Raw genomic sequence first — 21,352 nt, 5'->3', positions numbered from 1 at the left:
AAAAAAAAAAAGAAAGAGGATCCAGAAAATTAAGCCAGACTTTCAAACATGCCCTGACCTGACTGAAACTTGTCCTCAGTTCTTCTAATTCTCCAGTCGTTGCTCTCAACTGGTCACTCTTCTACCATCTCTGTTCTCTAGAGAAGATACTTGAGTTAGGACAAGTGAAAGCACAGCCCAGCACACGGGGAAGAGGCAAGGTTTCTCCAGGAGTGAAGTGGAATGCCTGGTAAGACTGTACTGCAGTGTACCCTCATTGACCCGGTAAAATCTTGGCTTCTGAATCTTATGAAAAAAGAAACTTGTAGCATTGACTTGTTATTTGAAGGACCTTGGAAAAAATCTTTTATTGTTTAAATCTTCTATTGCTGTCTAACTCTTTCAGGGTACAGCACACATAGTCAATAAATATTTGCTAAGTCAATTTAAGCATTCAATAAAAAGAAGAGAAAATTAGAACTGGTGGAAATATCACAGAGCATTTAGTAAAGGCAATTATGGTACTCTGCCACTCTTCCCTCTCTGCCTTTACCTTCAAGAGGAAAATAGCAACTTTTCCATGACTCGATACCTCCTGATCTTGGAGACCCCAGATCTGTCTACCTTCCAGTGACTCTCTTTTTTAAAACATAATTTTAATTCCTCTGTTTAAAAGGAATAAATCTACAAGACTGGGGAGATGACTCAAAAAATCATGTGCTTTTTGTGGAATCATGCAGACCTGAGTTCAATTCTCAGTACCCACCTGAGAAGCTGTGTATGATAGTCCTAGGTCTGGAGACCAGAGCCAGTCATCTCCGTCAGTTTTGCTATCCAGCTAGTCTAGTAGAGTGGTGTACTAAGAGGCTGCCTGTTTATTTTTAGCTGCTCAACCCCAAAAACACCACACAGAAACTGTATTAATTAAATCACTGCTTGGCTTATTAGCTCTAGCTTCTTATTGGCTAGCTCTTACTAGCCAATTACTAGTATTTAACCCATTTCTATTAATCTGTGTATTGCCACATGGCTTACAGACAAAGTTTCAGCTCATCTGTTTCTGGCTGCAGCTACATGACATCTCCCTTACTCTGCCTTCTTCCTCCCAGAATTCAGTTTAGTTTTCCCCACCTAGCTCTACTCTGCCCTGCAGTCAAGCCAGTTTTTTTATTAACAAATGGTATTCACAACATTCAGAGAGAAATCCCACATCACCTCCCCTTTTCTTTAACATAGTAAAATTACATATAACAAAAAAGGTATCAAGTAAGAATTACAGTTATAATATTTATATCTACTTTATCTTTTATCATATCTAAGGAAAATTATAACTATAACTATTTATTCTTCAGCTCCATCAAAGACCCCAGAAGGATATAATGTTACCTAAGTAAGCAGGCAGTGCATCACAAACAACTTCCAAAACTCTAGAAATGACAGAGACATCTTGCTGTCTGGACAGTCATCCAAAGTTCTTCTGTATCATTTGAGTACCCATATTCATCCCACTGGCCCATAGTGTCTAGCAGATTTTTCCATGAAGCAGGAAATTTCAAAGACAGTTTCACCTATATTGTCAGTTTGTCAATAACTTTCTTCTGTGTCTTTTAGAATGTCTCACAGACTCTTTCATGAAGCAGGAACTCCAAAGAACTGTCTCACCTTTAGGCAAGTTCAGCAGTCATTTCTCTGTGGGTCCTGCAAGTCCATTTCATGCAGCATACCATTAAGCAGTCCAGTTTCTTGCCAAAATGGCTAACAAATTCTATAAGGAACCTATTCAGTACCCATCATCCTCTTAAGTAATTGGTGCTGGCAGGAGCAGATGTGTCTCATTGTTATGAAAAGTCCCAACTTCTTAAAACATTTTAAATGCCATATTCTGAAGGTCTCTGAAAGATGTAAAGAATACCTATCTATCTGAATTATATCACTATATATCTAAAAAACCTAACTAACATGATTTGACTATTATAGATGATTATATATTAACCTGTATTTTTAATTATACATTATATTTTTTAAATTAGCTGTACGAACACAATACCTTAATCAGAGCAGAAATAGACATATAACAAAATTGGCTTAAATTTGTATCAATAATCAAAGATCTATACCAATGCAAATATCTATCTCTATAGCATATCCCCTTTTAAATGTAAGCAAATATCTATAAACAAAATTTTGGAATATGGGCATAGCTCTCTCCAAACTGCTTTCTGCTTTTTTGTTGGATAAAGTATTTTTTGTGGTATTCACAGTGACCTTTCAGGGGATGTTGGTCCATCAAACCACATCAGTCTGGAACAATTCCACAGGTTCTCATCCTTTGTGGAACCAAAAAGAACCCCCTTTTCCAAAGCAACATATACTTAGACCCAAATTTTGAAGACAAGGTACCTTTAAAGTATATATGTTGGTTATGTAGCTCCTTCACAGTTCAAAAATTCAAAGAAAACATAATAATATACATAATCCAGACTCTCTGTTTATTTTCCATCTTTATGTGACTTATTTTTCTTACTCTATTACTTTTTCTACAAATTTACTGTGTCTCTTTAAAGAATTTGCTTTATTTTCTTTAAAACAGTTTACCTCTTTTTATAACTCTCTATATTCTTTCTCTTCTCTCTCTCAAGCCTATGTACATTTATCCAACAATGTGGCCCATTTAGAGGTCTTTTACATCTGAATTTGTCTTTATTGTGATTCTGTAATCCTTTTATTACCAGAACTGCTTCTTAAAATGTTAAATGGCTTGACTAGTACTATGGCTGCTTTAACTTTTGGCTCTGCACAGTACGACATGGTGGAGACATGTTTGCTGTCTCTGAGAGCCAGGCACATTGCCCCAGTTCAATATGCAGCACGTCTATGTTGGGCCATTAAGCAGTTTGTAACATGCTGCTTACAAACCCCATTTAAATCCTCATCCAGAACTCAAGAACAAGGGCAATGGGTTTTTGATCCTACTGCAGGTGCTGGCTTTGGGGGGGCCTGGGCGGTTTGGATGCTCAACTTACTGAACCTGGATGGAGGTGGGCGGTCCTTGGACTTCCCACAGGTCAGGGAACCCTGATGGCTCTTCAAGCTGATGAGGGAGAGGGACTTAATCGGGGGAGGGGGAGGGAAATGGGAGGCGGTGGCGGGGAGGAGGCAGAAATCCTCAATAAATAAATAAATTAAAAAAAAATAAATAAAGTTCAGTTGCTTCACCAAAAAAAAAAAAAATCCTCATCCTCCTGAAAGAGCCAGAGTTTGTCCTGTCAGCACAGCTCAGAAAGCTGCTGTTTCAAAAGTGCATGTCTTTTTTTTTTCTGCTGCTATATAATCAGGAAAACCTCTCTTAAGGAAGCTGCTGGACTCCACCAGCCTCCCTCTAAAGAAATGCAGCTAAACTTTGTTTTTCTGTGTATAGAATTCCTTTCCAAGTTTTCTCAGGTTTTGTGTAGATTTAGCTAGCATATATTGGAGTGCTAATTTGTTGTAAGAGACCACTAGTTAGTTCCTGACTGCTCAGCCCTGAAATAATAACTCAGAAACTATATTATTTGCAATACTGTTTAGACAATAGCTTAAGCACATTTCTGCCTAACCAATATCTTAAACTAACCCATCTCCATTAATCTGTGTATCAACACAAGGCTGTGGCTTCCAGGGTAAAGTTCTGTCCAGTGTCTTTATCTGGTGGGGCTACATGACTTCTCTCTGACTCTGCCTTCTTTCTCCTAACATTTAGTTTTTTTACCCTGCCTAGTTCTACTCTGCCCTATTACAATGACTAAAACAGCTTTTTTATTCATTAACCAATAAAAACAACATATAAACAGAAAGACCTCCCACATTATCTTTCCTTTTCTCTTTAAATAAAAAGGAAGGTGTTATTTAAACTGAAAAGGGGAGGTAATGTGGGATTCCTCTCTGTATGCTGTGAATACCATTGGTTAATAAAGAAACTGTCTTGGCCTGGTAGGGTAGGACAGATCTAGGCAGGGGAAACTAAACTGAATGCTGGGAGAAATAAGACAGAGTTAAAGAGAAGTCATGTAGCCTTCTGGAGACAGATGCCAGAACTTTACTCAGTAAGCCACAGCCTTGTGGCAATACACAGACTAATAGAGATGGGTTAAATTAAGATATAAAGAGTATCCAGAAATACTCTTAAGCTATTAGCCAAACAGTATTGAAAATAATATAGTTTCTGTATGATTATTTTAGGACTGAGCAGCCAAGAACAAGCAAGCAGCCTCCTACAATAGAGTGGCTTAGTTCCAGTGAGAAATGTTGTCTCAAAAAATAAGGTGGAGAATGATAGAAAAATATACGTGACTTTGACCTCTGGCTTCTACATGCATGTGAACACATGTGTATATGCACCAACACACACACACACACACACACACACACACACACACACATACACACACGGATGAGACACATACACAGATAAAAATACAAAGAAGTCGGGACCACGAGGAGTGCACCCACCCACTGAGACAGTGGATCTGATCTACTGGGAGCTCACCAAGGCCAGCTGGACTGTAACTGAAAAAGCATGGGATAAAACCGGACTCTCTGAACATGGCGAACAATGAGGGCTGATGAGAAGCCAAGGACAATGGCAAGGGGTTTTGATCCTACTTAATTTGCTGGCTTTGTGGGCGCCTAGCCAGTTTGGATGTTCACCTTCCAAGATATGGACGGAGAGGGGAGGACCTAAGACTTACCACAGGGCAGGGCACCCTGACTGCTCTTTGGACTGGAGAGGGAGGGGGAGAGGAGTGCTGGGTGGGGGGGAAGGGTGGGAGGAAGGGGAGAAGGGTGGGAGGAGGGGGAGGGAAATGGGAGGCTGGGAGGAGGCGGAAACTTGTTTTTTTTCCTTTTCTCAATAAAAAAAACTGAAAAAAAAAGAATACACATACAAAAAAGAAAGAGAAAGAGAATGAAATCTACAGCTAAACTCTGTCTGGTAGATGGAGGGAATTTGCTACCTCAAGATAGGACATCTAATTTGGAAATGTGGGGGAGAATTCTTCTGCTACTGCAAGAACTATGTGTTTCCTGAGAGAGCCATTATAAAGAGACAGAAATGCAATTATTTGGGATTGTTTCTGTGCTCTGGTATTTTTAGAACTCCCTATAAACACCTCCCTAGAGGAGCACACTGCAGTTGGCATGTCAGAGAAAATCAGGCTGTTCACAGAAAACACAACTGACAACTTGACGAGATGTCTAGGCTTGTAGATGTCAGAAAGAGTCCAGGTGCTGAGGCAAGATGTGTTTTGAGTCTTTGGAGGCATAGTTTCTTCCTCCCTTTCTCTCACTGGAAGCTGAACATCTTCCCGCTGCTGACCCTGAACATTTGTTAGTACAGTTACTTCTGTCCTAACTCACTGTTGGACTCTAGGCTGCTAGAAGTTCAACAGTGAAGAGGGTTAATGTTTGCAAAAGGGAGGATGTGTCACAGGGCTGTGGAATAATAGCTATACTGTGAAATATGACAAAATCAGGACATCATGTACCTGAGCCTGGTGCAGTGATCTTGCTCTAAGAATCGAGGTGAAAAAAAAAATATTCCCAGGATAAAAGAAAACAGGATAAAATACCATGATTTTCAAAATGAGATACAGAGTTTTCTTTCCAGACAGATTGTTAAATAGACTTTTCTTGTTTAGTGGGGGCTGGTAATGAGAGCCGACAGGATATTAAGGTTATTTCAGGTTTCTGTTTCTCCCAGGGTCACATAAGCCTTCTGCTATGCATATTAATCCATCTCAGCCTTCCTGCCAGTAGCTGACTAAGTAGGGCAATCATTTAGTGTGCACCCTTCCCCCAATTCACAGTTTAGTTATGAGGCAAAACCTACTAACTATCAGAATGTGCAACAGAGATCAATCTGTGCTTTTTCTATTTCACAGACATAGCACCAAATGTATGATTAATACATGGTGACTTTAATGGCTGTTTTCTGCAAAATGGAGAGCACAAAAAAAAAAAAAAAAGGGGATCTCCTTCCTTTCCCATTCCTCCTCTGTGTGGGCATGCCTGGGCATGCATTCATGGAGAGCGTGGAACTAAATGGAGAATTTTGCATCACAGACTGGAAATAAGGGCTGGCTCACACTCCGCTCTGCTTAAGCTCTTCTCTTTTTTAGAATCATAGCTGTCTCATCTGCAAATCTTTCATAAAGAAAATCCTGCAGATGTGATTAAATCTCTGTAAACAGAAAATGTGTACGTGCAACTCTAGAATGAATCCATTAGTGATTGCTGTGTTTCTCCACTAACAACCACTATCCTAGATGATTCAAATGGGAGTGTTCTCTACACAATGTTGACAATACAGTTAAAGCATCAGGCTGGATTATTAAATATTTGACCAACAGTAAATTAGTTGACCTTTTCAGGCCTCAGTTCCTTCTTATATAATACGGGGATGTTTTACCATTATCAAAGTACTCTTTGTTGTTAATTGACTGAGAGAGCGGTTAATTAATCTGGAGACAGGGTCTTGCTACCTAGGACTCACAGGTCTATACTACTATGCTCAGCCTGGTAGGATTCTTACAAAGACTAGATGAGGTGATTCAGTATTAACTATTACTATGTTAACAGTTAATGTAAACAAAAATTTCAAATGTGTTATAATGAACTCTAACCACCTTTGTTCTACTATTGTATACTAGTGTCAGGTACTTAACCTAACTGGTCAGTACCAAAGAGGTAACAAGAAACAAAGAGGCAAACAAGCCTCTTTGTGGTTGCATTAGTCTTGGAGCAAAGCTATAAAGGCCCACTCCATTTTCTTCTCTTGATAAAAATCAAAGCATGCTCACTGTAAGAGGCTATTAGAGAGCCAGTCTCTGGAGAGCCCTGCTGTGGAATAGGTACTCAAAACTCATTCACTCTTGAAAGGCTTAATATTTTCTGTTGCGAGAAATGGTGGTAGAGGCCCTAATAAAACATCACATCAGCTCTGGAACCTCTGAAATTTTGAAGCAGATGTTTTCTTAACATCCTGTAAATACTCCAATCATCTCAAACTGCTGCGCTTTCACCTTTGTGCAGATTTTAGAAATGTGCGCATTGAGTAATGGCCCTGTCTAATCTGCTTGACGCTTATTGGTTCTCAAAGGGTAGCAAGGTTAGAAGATGTAGTGGAGCACATTCTAAATAAATCAGTGAGAAAAAGCACGCTGAACAGCAGAAGAAAATTACAGTGTCCAAATCATTCATACACTGGTGATTACCATCTCACCTGGGTCCTCTAGATGCCACACAAGAGCCTGTGAAGCTAGAGGAGTTATTTATCAACCTGAGGCCGTGAGTCTTCAAAGTTCCACAGTGGACCCACAAGTGAGGTGGAGACTCAGAGTGCCGTGGGACAGCAGTGTGTTGGGAAGAGGATGTGCAGGCCTGGAGGTCCTCTGGGACCATTTATTCTCTGAACTAGTTTGGGGAGTTCTAAGAAATTACATCTGTAGCTGCCTCAGTTTCCCAGCAGGAAAATATCTGCATATTTGCATGTGTGTGTGTGTGTATGTTGTACACACATGTATGCATGTGATAAGAAGAAAAGAAAGACTGATTTTTATATTTTAACAGGACTAGGACCTCTATTTCAAACCTTATCTAACTCAAATATCAATAAAAAAACTCTTAAAGGGGATCATCAAGACGGATTAGCAGTTAAAGGCACATGCTACTCTTCCAGTGGACTTGGGTTTGGTTCTCATCATCTCTATGAGTCAGCATCAAGGAACCAGGCACCCACTTCCGGCCTCAACAGGCAACTGCAGGCACTTGTGTGTATAAATGTATGTGCGTGAAGACACACGCACATACACAAATAACAATAACCTTAAAAATTCTCTTAAAAGGAGAAATGATGTTTGGGAAAGGCAGCTCAGACTACTCAGGCTTTCATTCACATTCTATGGAAGCTCTCAATAGACTTAGACCTGTACAGCTCCTGGGATTTTGTGTGGTAGCTTCTGGAAATAAATATATTTGAGTTCTGGAAAAAAGTCTGGCTCCCTAAGCCAAAATGTTGAACTTATACAAACAATACAAAAGTTGTTATGCAGATAATAATGCAACAATTACTTACAGAAGTTTGCTGTCAGGCCTCACGAATCTGTGATTCATAATTTTCTTCATGCTGTGTATTAGACATAAAATTAGTTATATTATATAGTTATGTTAGCTTGTTATATTGCAAGACATGTTGTGATATGTTCATTACAGACATATGTGATGTATCTAATTTTTCTGAACTGAAACATTCATTCCCTTCTGTAGGGAAGGAGAAAGAAAATGTTAGAACTTACAAGGCTGAGGCAGCTTATAAAGTTACAAGATTGACAAAGAACTTCCCCAAGGATACAAAGGCAACAGGAGACATATGCTGGAGAAGATTACTCATTTGCTGGAGTGCAAGCTGGGTAAGGAGCACCAGTTGCACAGCTTCCGTGAGTCCAACTCTGGCGATATGCTTGCCGGAGAACCAGCCATGCTTCTGTAAGTAGCCACAATAAGCTCAGTAAGGAAGACTTGGGGAGACTTGTTTCTTTCGTCTGTTGTCAGTACCCTATTTAAAAGGAACAGAAATTTGCTCATGTCAAGGAAAAGCATGCAATATACAATTTATCAATATGTTTATATATCATAAACTATCATATATAATATATATTTGCAGTATTTTTGGCAATGCTAGAGACTGAGCCCAGGGTTCTGTACATGTTAGGTGTTCATTGTACCAATGAACTACATCACCATCCTGGCCTTGTTTTGAAGCACACACTTGAAATCTGAACACAGCTCCTCATGGTTTGCCTCCCACCTTCATTGTCATTCTAACAGATGATCATGCTGAAAGGCTCATTGGAAGCACAAGCTTCATAGAACCTCTGCTTCCATCTGAGATGGAGAATGCTCCCCAGAGACTGAGGCTATAACCCTAGTAGCAACAATGAATAACACAGCTACAATAAACAGATTTGTTTAATCCACCAGAGTCTGAGGGAGTCAAAGAAACCTGGATGAAGCAAATTCCAAAACAGACAAGAGTGGAGAATGATTTATGTGTGCCTTCCTTCCTAGAGGAGGACTGTGCAGGGAGTTAATCTGACAATGGTTGGGGCAAGCCAGATGAAAATCCCATTGCTGAGTGGGTACTGAGAACAGAACAAGTTCTCAGCAACTCACAGTCAGAGGCTGGACCAGACAACATTGATGACCAGGGCCTCCCATGTTCTCAGAGCACATGGCTGGCTGAAAGGAGTAACCCTCTCCAGCTCTAGCTACACAGATAAGAATGGACTCAGCTGAGTTTACTGTAAGCCAATCCCATATAGTGCCAGACTGGTGAGGAAGACAGAACTCTGCTCTTGTGGTATTGGTGGATATGAGAATTTTAATTTTTGCTATGTTTTATGGATGTGGTAAGTAATAATTACCTAATAAAAATAAGAGCTATAAAGAGATCGTATATTCTTCTTGACAGATTGTATAATTTATATAGTTATTAAGCCAATGAACACTTACAAGTTGTGTGCAGAGATGAGGAAGTGTAAATCATGATCAAGAGAAAAAAGATCATGAGCAGATCAACTCATATCTTGGATGTTATAATTCTCAAAAAACCAACACAACGAAGGACTTTAACATGATCATGAAACCATACACAGTGACTAATGACAAATATGGACAGGAAGCTTGAATCAGTGGAGTGAGCTTGCAGAGCAGGAGAAACTATAACAAATGAATGAGCTAGAGAGATGGCTCAGAGGTTAAGGGCACTTGCTGCTCTTCAGAGGAAAGGAGACTCAGTTCCTAGCACCTTATCAGATAGCTCACAACGCCAGCTCCATGAGATTGGTTATCTCTTTAGGTTTCTGCAAATACCAACACACACACACACACACACACACACACACACACACATTAAGTTAAAACAAAACAAATCTTAACACTTCAAAAGTCTTTATATGATGATAGTTCTATCATGTATCATTTCTGAGTCAGGTTTGCTTGTGGACCCCTTCCTCCTTTTTACAGACTGCATTTTTCTTCTTTGTAATCATGGTAACTAACATTAAAACATCTGGTACATTTATGGTAGGTGTGTGCATATGTGTGAGTGTGCGCCTGAATGTGTCGTGGTGTGTGTATGGAGGTCAGAGGATAACCAGGGATGTAGGTCTTCACCTTCTACCTTGCTTGGGATAAGGGTCTCTGATGCTTTCTGTGATATATACCAGGCTAGCTGACCTTCGACTATCAAGTTGTTCTGGTCTGGTGACTTCACCTGCCATGTTGCTGTAGGAGTGCTGAGAACACATATACGTGCTGCCATCATGTCTGAGATTCAAACTCAGGTCCTTAGGTTTATATGGCAAGTGCTTTACCCTGGAGCCAACTCTCCTGCATGCAGAACAACTTTTGATTCAATACCAAACACTGTGGCATTTACATTTTTTGGTGTTAAACTTTGAAGCAGTTGTCTTAAGATTTATTTTCTTAATTTAATGTGTTTGTTGGTATTTTTTATAATAGGTATTTTGTGTTTTACTTTGAATCATAATGAAACTACTTGAAAATAATTTGGACCTTTTGGATTTGGCTTAAAAGCAAACTTTATTAGATGAAGTTAGGAAACATTTAGTCTAGAGTTAAGTTTATGAGGAAAGGCATTTCTTAGTACTTTAAAGTAGAAATAAGTAGGGATTTTTTTTTTCTCAACAGAGCCAAAGGGCAAGAATTTTTAGCTCAGTGGATCTTGTGATCTCAGTCTTAACTCTCAATTGTCACTGAGGCACAAAAGTAGCCACAGAAAATCAATAGGGTACAGCTGTGCTCCATAAAACTTTTTAAACATTGGTTGGCAGGCTGGGTCTGGCTAAGGTCCTTGAGGACATGAGCTCTATGTTAGAGACTGTGACTTTGGAGGTGTTCTTCCCTGGCTGTAGCAAACAGTTACTGTCACTGCCCTGAATGAGTCCTGAGCTATGGACCTTCAAGTCCTTTCAGCTATTTTTTCATTTATGTACTCACCAGTACTTAACTAAATAGCTAGGGAGGACACTTTGCAGACCTTGAAGGTCTGTGTCTGTCTGTGTCTATTTTTCTGTCTCTGTCTCCCTGTCTCTCTGTCTCTGTTTCTCTCTCCTACTACCTTGCACGTAGATACCCTAGTCTTGCTGCATTCCTACCTTGTATGAATTGCTCTTTTTGTTGACATGACAAAATGCTTGAAAAAAGAAACCCAAGGAGTGAAAGGTTTATTTTGACTAACAATTTGTAGAAACATAGCCTATCAGGCCAAGAGTTTGAGGAGGCTGGTCTCACTGTGTCCACAATTTGGAAGCAGAGAGAAATGAGTACTGGTATGCAACTTACTTTTTCCATTATTTGGTCCAACCACCAGTGAATGGGATAGTGTTGTCCACCTTTCATGCTTGACTGAACTTCTCTGGAAATCTACTCAAAGGCAGGTTTAGAGGTATGTCTCTTAGATAATTCCAGATCTTACCAAGTTAATGATGAAGATTAATCATTCACCACCACTTTACACACTTAGATGTCTGCTAGAATGCCACATTCCCTTTCTAAGTACCACAGCCCAGAATATTCTCTAGGAAGTATATTAGGTATCCCTAGAGCTCAACTCATCCATTCCTATGTCTTAGAAGTCAGTATCCTATCCTGAGAACCAATTTGTTCAGTTCCTTCATTGTGTTAGACAGGATGATTAACCTGGTCTTTATCTTTCCTGGAATACATGACACTAATATAATACATTGTATCTGTAGACATTGTCTAAATTTTTCTTCTTATTGCTATGATAAAACACCATGACAAAAGCAAGTTAAGGGAGAAAGAGCTTGCTTGGCTCACAGTTTATGGTGACATGGATTATGACAGAGAAACTGAGGTGGCAGGAGCTTGAAATAGGTGTCACACTACATCCAAAATCAGAAAACAGAAAGGAAGAAATGCATGATGATGCTTATCTTGGCTTCCATTTTATATTCTCCAGGATTCTTTGCTTAAGTAACAGTTTTACCAACAGTTAAGAAGGATTTTCCCATATCACTGCATGTATGAAGATAATCCCTGAGAGTATGCTCAGAGGTTCATTTCCCAGGTGACTTTATGTTGTGTCAAGTTGACAACTAACACCATCATAGTCTTTAACCTACTTTTCACAGTATGTTCCTTTAAAAATAAGACTTGATTTGTATGTAATGAATTTAAATACATGCAAAAATAACCAATTGAGGATTAAGGGTAAGTAAAGCTATTTGGAAAGGTGGGAAACACTGGTTCTGCTCAAGGTTAGCAAGGAGTAGTCTCAGAACACAATGGTAACCAAAGAAGCTAAGATCTGGTCACCTGAGGTATAAGTTGTCTGCCTAAAGCTATTAGGAATCTCATTTTTTCCACTATAATTTGTGACATCTGTCTTTAGTCCAAATTACCGAGCCCTTGAATATAAATGCATTGCCCTCTTCTTCCTACTTCCTTTTTCAATATAGACTTCTAACCTGAGACATGAGTATTGTTTGAGAGCACTCCAAAGTAAATCTGTGTCCAGTTGATTCTGTGTTCATATGTTGACTATAATAACTGAAATAACATATCATACCAGAGATATCCTAGCTCAGAATTCTTCCTTCAGCGTTTGTTAGAGAAATGGTAAAGACATGAACTTGCAGCAGTAAGACCACCTGACATGAATGACTTCAATTAGTTTCAGTGATCCTGGGAGATAGTACAAAACTACTGTGGAAATGCTATTGGCAAGAAGAGGCAAAAATTTTAGAACAACAGGGAAAAGCAAAAAGATTTGAGGCTTCCCAAGATCAGATTCTTGGTAAGGGCACTTATGCTGAATAAAAGGATCAAGCTCTTTATGATGAACACATCTTGTCTCTGTGCCACACAGCAACCTTAAATGATTGGGACAGGATTGAAGAACCAGAAAACAGAATTAAATCATATATCTGGGTTAAACAAGGCCAAAGGGAACCCTTTAGTGACTGGTAAACCACGAGCTTCTTGGTAACATATAGAAATGGGTTAATTTAAGATGTAAGAAATAGCTAAGAAGAAGTCTAAGTTATTGGCTAAGCAGTCCTGGAATTAATAGTTTCTATGTGGTTTTTGGGGTTTGAGAGATTGGGAATGAAAGAGCAGTCTCCGCACAGCAATGTGTGCTAGCCACATCCAACAAAACCTGAGAGAACTTGAAAAGGAATTCTAGACACACACAGAAAAAAAAAATAAAACAGAGTTTAGTGCAGCTTTTTGGTAGCCACATTTTTTTTTTTTTTTTGGATGTGCTCTGTTTGCGGTCGGCAAGCAGGGTTTCCCCTGCTCCTTTAAGAGAGGTCTTCCTGACTCAGCATTAGGGGATGACTTTCTGGTTTTTACTAGTTGCACTAACAGCTCTGGCTCTTTCAGTATGCCAAGCCCTTAAATGGGGTCTGTAAACAGCATTTTACAAATTGCTTAATGGAGACATAGACTCGCTGTGCCCCTGGAGCTGAGGCAGAGAGAATGGCTTGCAGACATGGCAGTAAACATACCTCCACCATGTTGGACTGAATGGAGCAAGCAGGCAGGGCTGTTGATACATTTTAATGGTGATTTTGTTTTTCTGTATATATATCAAACGGATATATATATATATATATATATATATATGTATGTATGTATTGTGTTTGTGCATCTCATTTAAAAATGTAATGTATAATTAACAAATACAGGTTAATAGTCATCTATAATAATCAAGGTTTTAGTCATGTTAGTTAGGTTGTAGACGTACTGAGATATATTTCAGATGGATAGGTCTTCAAACTTTTCAAAAACTTAAAGAATATTGTGCTTAAATGTTTTAAGAACTTAGGAGTTTTCATGACAACAAGACATGTCTGTTAATGACAGCACCAATTACTTCAAGAGGATTATGGGCACTGAAGAGGCTTTTTTTGGAGTTTGGTAGTCATTTGTACAAGAAACTGCTCTTGCCTGGAATGCTTGATGATATGCTGTATGAACTGGACATACAGGACACACAGAAAATAGCCTAAAGTTGCCTAAAGAAGGTGAGACAGTTCTTCAGGTTTTTTGCTTCATAAAAGAGTCTGCTAGACATTCTGCAGGAGAAAGAAAGAAGTGACTGACATACTGCCTCGTGCAGGAGAATTGTCTATAATCTGTCAATCATGTTTTAAATAAACGCTGATAGGCCAGGCAGAAAGTATAGGCGAGAAAACCAGACAGGAAGTAGAAATAATGCCATGAGAACAGGAGAATTCTGGGAAGGAGGAATTTGATTCCTCCCACTTTTGCCCAGACCACCAAAGCAGCAGGATGTGATCTGCCCCACTGAAAAAAGGTACTGAGCCACATGGCTAACATAGATCCATAAAATGGTTTAATCAAGATGTGAGAGTTAGCCATTGAGAGACTAGAGCTAATGGGCCAATCAGCTTATAATTTATGGAGACCTATGTGTGATTTTCTTTAGGGCTAAACAGTTGGGGGATACCTGGCAGGACAGAAACACAAACAAGCAGACCGCTCATGTTACAACTGCCTTTAAAGACAAAACTGTCTTTGAAATTTCCTGCTTCACAGAAAAGTCTGCTTGGTACTATGGGCTTGTAGGCTGAAAATGGATGCCCCAGTGTTACAGAAGAGCTCTGGGTGACTGTCCAGGCAGCAGGTGTTTCTGTCAATTCTAGAGTTTTGGAAGTTGCTTACAACTCATTTCCTGTTAATTTAGGTAATGTTATATCCTTCTGGAATCCTTGATAGAGTTGAAGAAAGTTATAATTATAAAAGATAGATTAGATATAGACCTTTAGACTCACAAAGATAAGATAGATAATTTTTCTTAATTTACCAAATGTAAATGGACTAGATACTGTAAGTATAATTCTTTTGTGATTAATGTTTTCTTTTACTTAATCTTGTTATATTAAAGTTAAAACCTTTGTTTTTATTTAGACATAAAAGTGGAGGTGATGTCAGATTCCTCTCTGTATGCTGTAATATGGTTTATTACATATTTAATAAAGAATCTGCTTTGGGCCTAAGGCAGGGCAGAATCTAGCCAGGCAAGAAATCTGAACAGAGATGGAGAGAGAGAGTAGATAGAGTCAGGGAGACATCATGTGGCTGTGGGAGGAGACAGATGCCCCAGAACCTTGTGATAAAATATAAAATAACAGAAATGGATTAATTTAAGATTTAAGAATAAGTAAAGAAGAAGCTATTGGCCAAGCAGTGCTGTAATTAACACAGTTTCTGTATGATTATTTGGGTCTGAGCTGTTGAGAACAAAAGAGAAGTCTTTGCTTACAGCCTATAATATTTCCACTTTTTAGGGAATGTTGCAAATTTATAACTAGTGGGAAATATATGTTTAATTTTACATAAAGAATTAGATCTTGACTGAATGTTTGATGCTGCAGGACTCAGAGCATCTTTAATGTTTTTCAGAGTTGAGGCAAGTTTTGATTTTCTAGTTATCAGTGAGAATGCTGTTTGACACTGGTTTATGTTTTAGGGACATTTCAGGAATTATTGGATATGCTGTCCTAATCTCAAATCCAAAAATCACTAAACTTCCTTCTTTCCTTCGTTCATTCCCCCCCTCCCTCTTTCTTTTGTAAAACTTAAACCAGTAACACAAATAGTAATTTTTAAAAGCAAGTACTTGAACAAACTTCAATATAGTGATATGTTTATTTAAAGATCAACAGTGAGAACATCTTAGAAGTCTTGTTTTCTGTGATTGCAGAGACTGTTGACTTTAAATGAATAACATGCAGTAGCCACTAACCTGAGGCAAGGGATTTGGGCAGTATTCACTGGCGCTGCGTAGTGTACTTTCATGCATACTGTGAGGTGAATGCCTGTGTGCTCATAACCAAAGCATCAGTCAAGTTACAGGATGCTCCATCTACAAGCACTCTCAGAGATGCCTGGGAGTTATGATAGAGTTGATTTTGAATTAATTTTGGTGGTAGTGTAGTTTCAGAAGCTTCACACTTTTCAAATATTTTGTGACCTCTCTGCGCTGAATCACATGACTCCTTATGGGGTTGTGACTCACTGTTTAAAAAAAGCTAGGAAAGATCTATGATGGGTGGTGGTGACACATGTTTTTAACCTCTGCACTCAGGAGGCAGTGGCAAGTGGTTCGCCATGGGTTTGAATCCATCCTGGTCTGCAGAGCTTGTTTCAAGACAGCCAGGGTTATTCCTTTAATCTCAGCACTTGGTAGGCACAGGTAGGCAAATCTCTGTGGGTTTGAGATCAGCCTAATCTATAGTGAGTTGCAGGACAGCTAGAGCTACATAGTGAGACCCTGTCTCAAAAACAAAAACACCAACAAAAAAAGAAACTAGACCTGTAGCATAACAGCCTAAAATTAGAGTGAAAAGTAAAAGTTATTCTACAAAGAAAGAATAGCCTTTTTTTCTGGATTTTTACAGGTACTACAAGCAAGTCTTGTAGAACCCATTTCTTCCCTTTGCTGGGTTACTGAGAAAGACATTCAGTGCTTCTCCCCTTCGTCTTTCCTCTTAACCTCCAACTTGCAAAACTATTGTGTAAGAGGGACCCAGGAGGTCAGTCCTGGAGGTGTTGATCTGCCCTACAAATTCTCCTGAGAACAAGTGGAGAACAAAGTGTTCCTAGCACAGAAATTAAAGTACTTGGAGAGTTTTGCACCCAGTTTCCCTGGGAGGCTCACATCGACAGCTCTGCCTTCCCAGCTCAGTTTTTTGTCACCATCTGTCTTCTCCCAGCTTCTTTCAGTAGAGGCAGCAGGTATCAGTACCTCCTGGGATGCAGAGATAACAAGTCCTGGAAAGCTCCATAAAAACATTCATTTTGAGAGACGCTTGTAACTTTTCAGTTGCTTTAAGGACTATTTACTTATTTCATCACTTGTTTTACTTGAAAACCAAAATAGCATTTTGCTTGATCTCTAAGCATTTCAGACTAAATTAGTCTTCAGGTCAGAAATACGAGCAAAGTCTTCCTCATTATCCAATTTTCACTTCCTTCAATAGAGGTACTTTGATTATTTCATTTATTTTTATTTTGACTTTAATTTTTTTTCCCTCCTGAGACAGTCTTATTCTATAGTTCAGCCTGGTCTGGAACTGAATATGTAGCCCAGGTTGGCCTTGAACTCATTATGCAGTAGCCCATCACTTCACGGTAATTTTAGCTCCTTCATCTCCTCAAATATTGGCATTACAGACATGAGCCACCTGGGTATGACTCTCCTCTGGAGGGTCCTTTTCAACGCTCATCATCTGGGTATGACTCATCATCTGGGTATGACTCATCATCTGGGTATGACTCATCATCTGGGTATGACTCATCATCTGGGTATGACTCTCCTCTGGAGGGTCCTTTTCAACGCTCATCATCTAACTCTCCATTCCAATGTTTTCCTCTTCACCTGAAGTGATTCTGTGTGTCACGGAGAGATAAGTGGACAAGACACAGCTGACGTCTGTCCCTAATGCCCCGTTATTTCCAGCCTGCAAACCCTGGTAAGTGGAAATGTCAAATGTTCTTGTACTATAAGTCACATGACACCAAGTCTGAGTGTGACTAAACTTTTCCTTTAAGCAGGACTTTCAGGAAGTTGAGGAACTGCTGAAAGAAGGGGGAAATAGTAGAACACCTGGATTCCAATTAGCTTTTCTAATTAACTCTGTCACCAGTCCTCTGTGGATGTGATGGAGGCTCTCAAAGATAAAAGGACCATGCTGAGGATGGCAGTGGCCCAGGTCCAGCAAGCACTCAGGCTCATTTTTATTCATTGCTGATTTTCAGAAGAAAAATCAAATCATCACAGGAATGGAGTTTGACATTTCAGAAAAAGAAAGGTGATTTTAGTATGTGTAAATCTGGTGTGTTTGTTCTCCACATCAACAAATGTTTTGATAGACCAGTGTACCCTTCTCATTATCTCCAGGACCCTTTCCTATGGTGTTTTGTGGCTCAGCACTGGCTGGGTGACAAGGATGCCATGAGTACTGGGAATGGCTTTTCTCATTGTTTCTGTCACAATGACGAGTTATTCCTTTCTCTAAACAAAGCTTCCATCTAACTCTAGTTTCTTCCAGGTCTTATTCCAACTCTGTTTTCCAATTTATGGATTGTGTAGCTCAGTGATTGTTCTGGCCAGGTGAACTCTTTATTTTTCCTTTGTTTTCCTCTTCCATTGGGAAACTTCATTCCAGAGAGTCTACATTTTGAGATGGTAATGACTTTCCCTTTGAGATTCTCATTTCTATTATATTCTTTCTCTCTGTCCTCTTAACTTATGGCTTGTGTTTTCAGTTCTAGGACACATAGCTGGTCCGGCCTGCAATTCATTCATCCATTCTGTCTCCTCCCACCCCTTTTGTGGAAACTTCCTGAAACTGTTGCTTCTCCTCCCAAGTCACTCTGCTTCAAAAATGCCAATCATGGGTCTGACTCTGTGCTTAAATGAGCTTTGGAAATGTTGTCTTTTCCTTCTTTCTTCTGCCATTTCTCACAAGCTGCTGATCAATTTATGGTCCTGGCAAGCTTTGATTCCTGTCAATACCTAGAACAAATGCTGCCTATGGTCTGACCCCTGCAGGGCCCCTAATGGAGCTAAGAGTAATACGCTCAGCCTAAGGGGAGTCACTAAATGCTCAGAGTCTGGGGCAAAACACAAGACCATGATGGAGGTGGGCCTTCTGTCTATGCGTTATTTTCATTGGTTAATAAAGAGACTGCCTTGGCCCTTTGATAGGACAGAAAAATAGGTAGGTGAAGTAAACAGAACAGGATGCTGGGAAGAAGGCAATGAGGCAGACATCATGGAGCCAGCTGCCAGATCAGACATGCTGAATCTTTCCTGGTAAGCCACCACCTTGTGGTGCTACACAGATTGTTAGAAATGGGTTAAGCAAGATGTGAGAGTTAGCTAAGAAGAGGCTAGATATAATGGGCCAGGCAGTGTTTAAAAGAATACAGTTTCCATGTTATTATTTCTGTGGCTAAGCTAGCCATGCGGAAATCAGGCAGGACAAAAAGCAGGCCTGCCCACTTTTTTGCTCTGCCTTCAGGACACTCAGCTGCTCCCTTCAGAGGCCTAAACTCCTTGTTATAACTTATTATTACTACTGACTAGCCACTTCCCCCGTGACTTAATGAAATAATCTTGCTTATAAATTCTGCTTTTGTTTGTTGTGCCTTTTTGAGCTTGTGTCTGGGTGGATGTTTTTGTCTGACTACTGTATCTCTGACTAATATCTGGTAATAGTATGTTGTGTTCATTTTCTCAGGCCTGACTGAGCCTCAGATCCCCTCTTTCCATTCTGTCTGCCCCTTTCTGAGATCACACTGTGTCTTACCTTCATTACCCACATAGATGTGTCTGAGTCTCTGGAACTCTGCCTTCCATTGCTGTACCAATGCATCATGGACTTGTGGATGACCACCTACTTAAGATCTGTGCACAAACCTTTGTATAAAGTGCATTAATCGTGGTAAAGTGAGTTAAGATCCCTGAGACTCAGAAAGTGCTTGCTCTGTGCATTTATGTACATGTGTATGCATGTACATATGCATGTGTAGAATGTTGGTATGTTTTTATATATGTTTGTAATTATGCATTTGAATGTTTTTGTATGTGTATGTGTTTGTGAGTTTGTGTATGTGTTTTTGAGTTTATATATGTATGTATGTGTGTAAATTGTTTTTCTGTTGCTGTTATAAAACACCATTACCAAGGAGACCTATAGAAGTGTTGAATTAGGAGCGGCAGGGGTGCATCCCCGGCACCCGGCCGCCCACATGGCTAGCTTAGCTTATGCCCCAAAATAATTACACGGAAACTGTATTCTTTTAAACACCGCTTGGCCCATTACATCTAGCCTTTTCTTGGCTAACTCTCACACCTGGACTAGCCCATTTCTAATATCCATGTAGCTCACGAGCTGGCTTACCAGGAATGATCTTAACCTGCATCTGCCTGGAGTGGGAGAACCATGGCGACTCCTGACTCAGCTTCTTTCTCCCAGCCTTCTGTTCTGTTTACTCCACCCACCTAAGGGTTGGCCTATCAAGGGGCCTAGGCAGTTTCTTTATTCCTTAACCAATGAAATCAACAGATTGATATATGACACTCCCACATCATAGAAGAGTTTATTTTGGCTTTTGGTTGCAAAGGGATAAAGGTCCATCAAGGTAGGGAGGCATAGCAATATGTGACAGGCAGGAGGAAGCTCAGAACTCACATTCTCAACTAAAAGAACACAGCATAGAGCAAACTGGAGTAGGGTGAGGCTTTTAATCTCACAGCCTGTCCCCTAGTGACATAATTCCTGTAGCAGGGCACATGCTAAACCTCCTGAAGGAGCACCAACACTGGGACCAACAGTTAACATACTGGAGCATCTGGAAGACATTTCTTATTCAAACCTCCATAGTACAGATGTATAAGCATGTATGTGCTTACATGTGTATGTGTTTGTACATGTATGTATGTCTATATGTTTGTGTTTATATGTATGCGCATATATATTTGTATATGTGTGTTTATGTATGTGTGTATAACCATATATGTGTTTGTATATTATGTTTATGTGTGCATATATTTGTGTATGCCTATGTGTTTATATATGTTTGTACATATGTTTGTGTATGTATGCATATATGACTATGTAAATTTGCCTCTGTGTGTGTTTGGTGGAAAATGGTGACTATCAGGGTCCTTTGCTGAGGCACAGGGGATGAGTTAAAAGTAGAAAGAGACATCACAAGGGTAATATACATTTGGAGGAAGTGTGGGGTTCAGTGTGGTCAGATCTGAGGGAATGTTTCTCAATACAGGGTGTTGTACTTTGCATGTAAAGTGTCTCCTGCAGTCTTAAATCTGAACACTTGGCCCATAGATTGTGGCACTCTTTGGGAAGGTAGTGAAACCTTTAGGACATAGTCTTGCTGTAAGAAGTGGGACCCTAGGTGGGGGGCTTGAAGCTTTATAGCTGGGCCCTTTCTGTTTACTCTATTTCTTGACTATAGATATAATGTGACAAACTAGCCTCCTGCTCCTGCCACAATGCCTGATGTCCTGTCTTCTCTGCCATGATGGAATACATACCTCTAGAACTATGAAACAAAAATAAACCCTGTCTCCCTTTAGCTGATGTTGGCAAGGTATTTTCTCACTGCAATGGAACAATAACTAATAGGAGCTGTGTTTTATTGCTATGTCTGAGGATGCTAAATGTTCCACCCAGAAAATGACAGTTGTGATATCTATTGATCAAGACACATGGACAGGAGTCTGATACCA

The sequence above is a fragment of the Microtus ochrogaster genome, chromosome 1, assembly GCF_000317375.1.
Source record: "Microtus ochrogaster isolate Prairie Vole_2 chromosome 1, MicOch1.0, whole genome shotgun sequence".
Lineage (NCBI taxonomy): Eukaryota > Metazoa > Chordata > Mammalia > Rodentia > Cricetidae > Microtus > Microtus ochrogaster.
Note: the sequence above shows the minus strand (reverse complement) of the source record.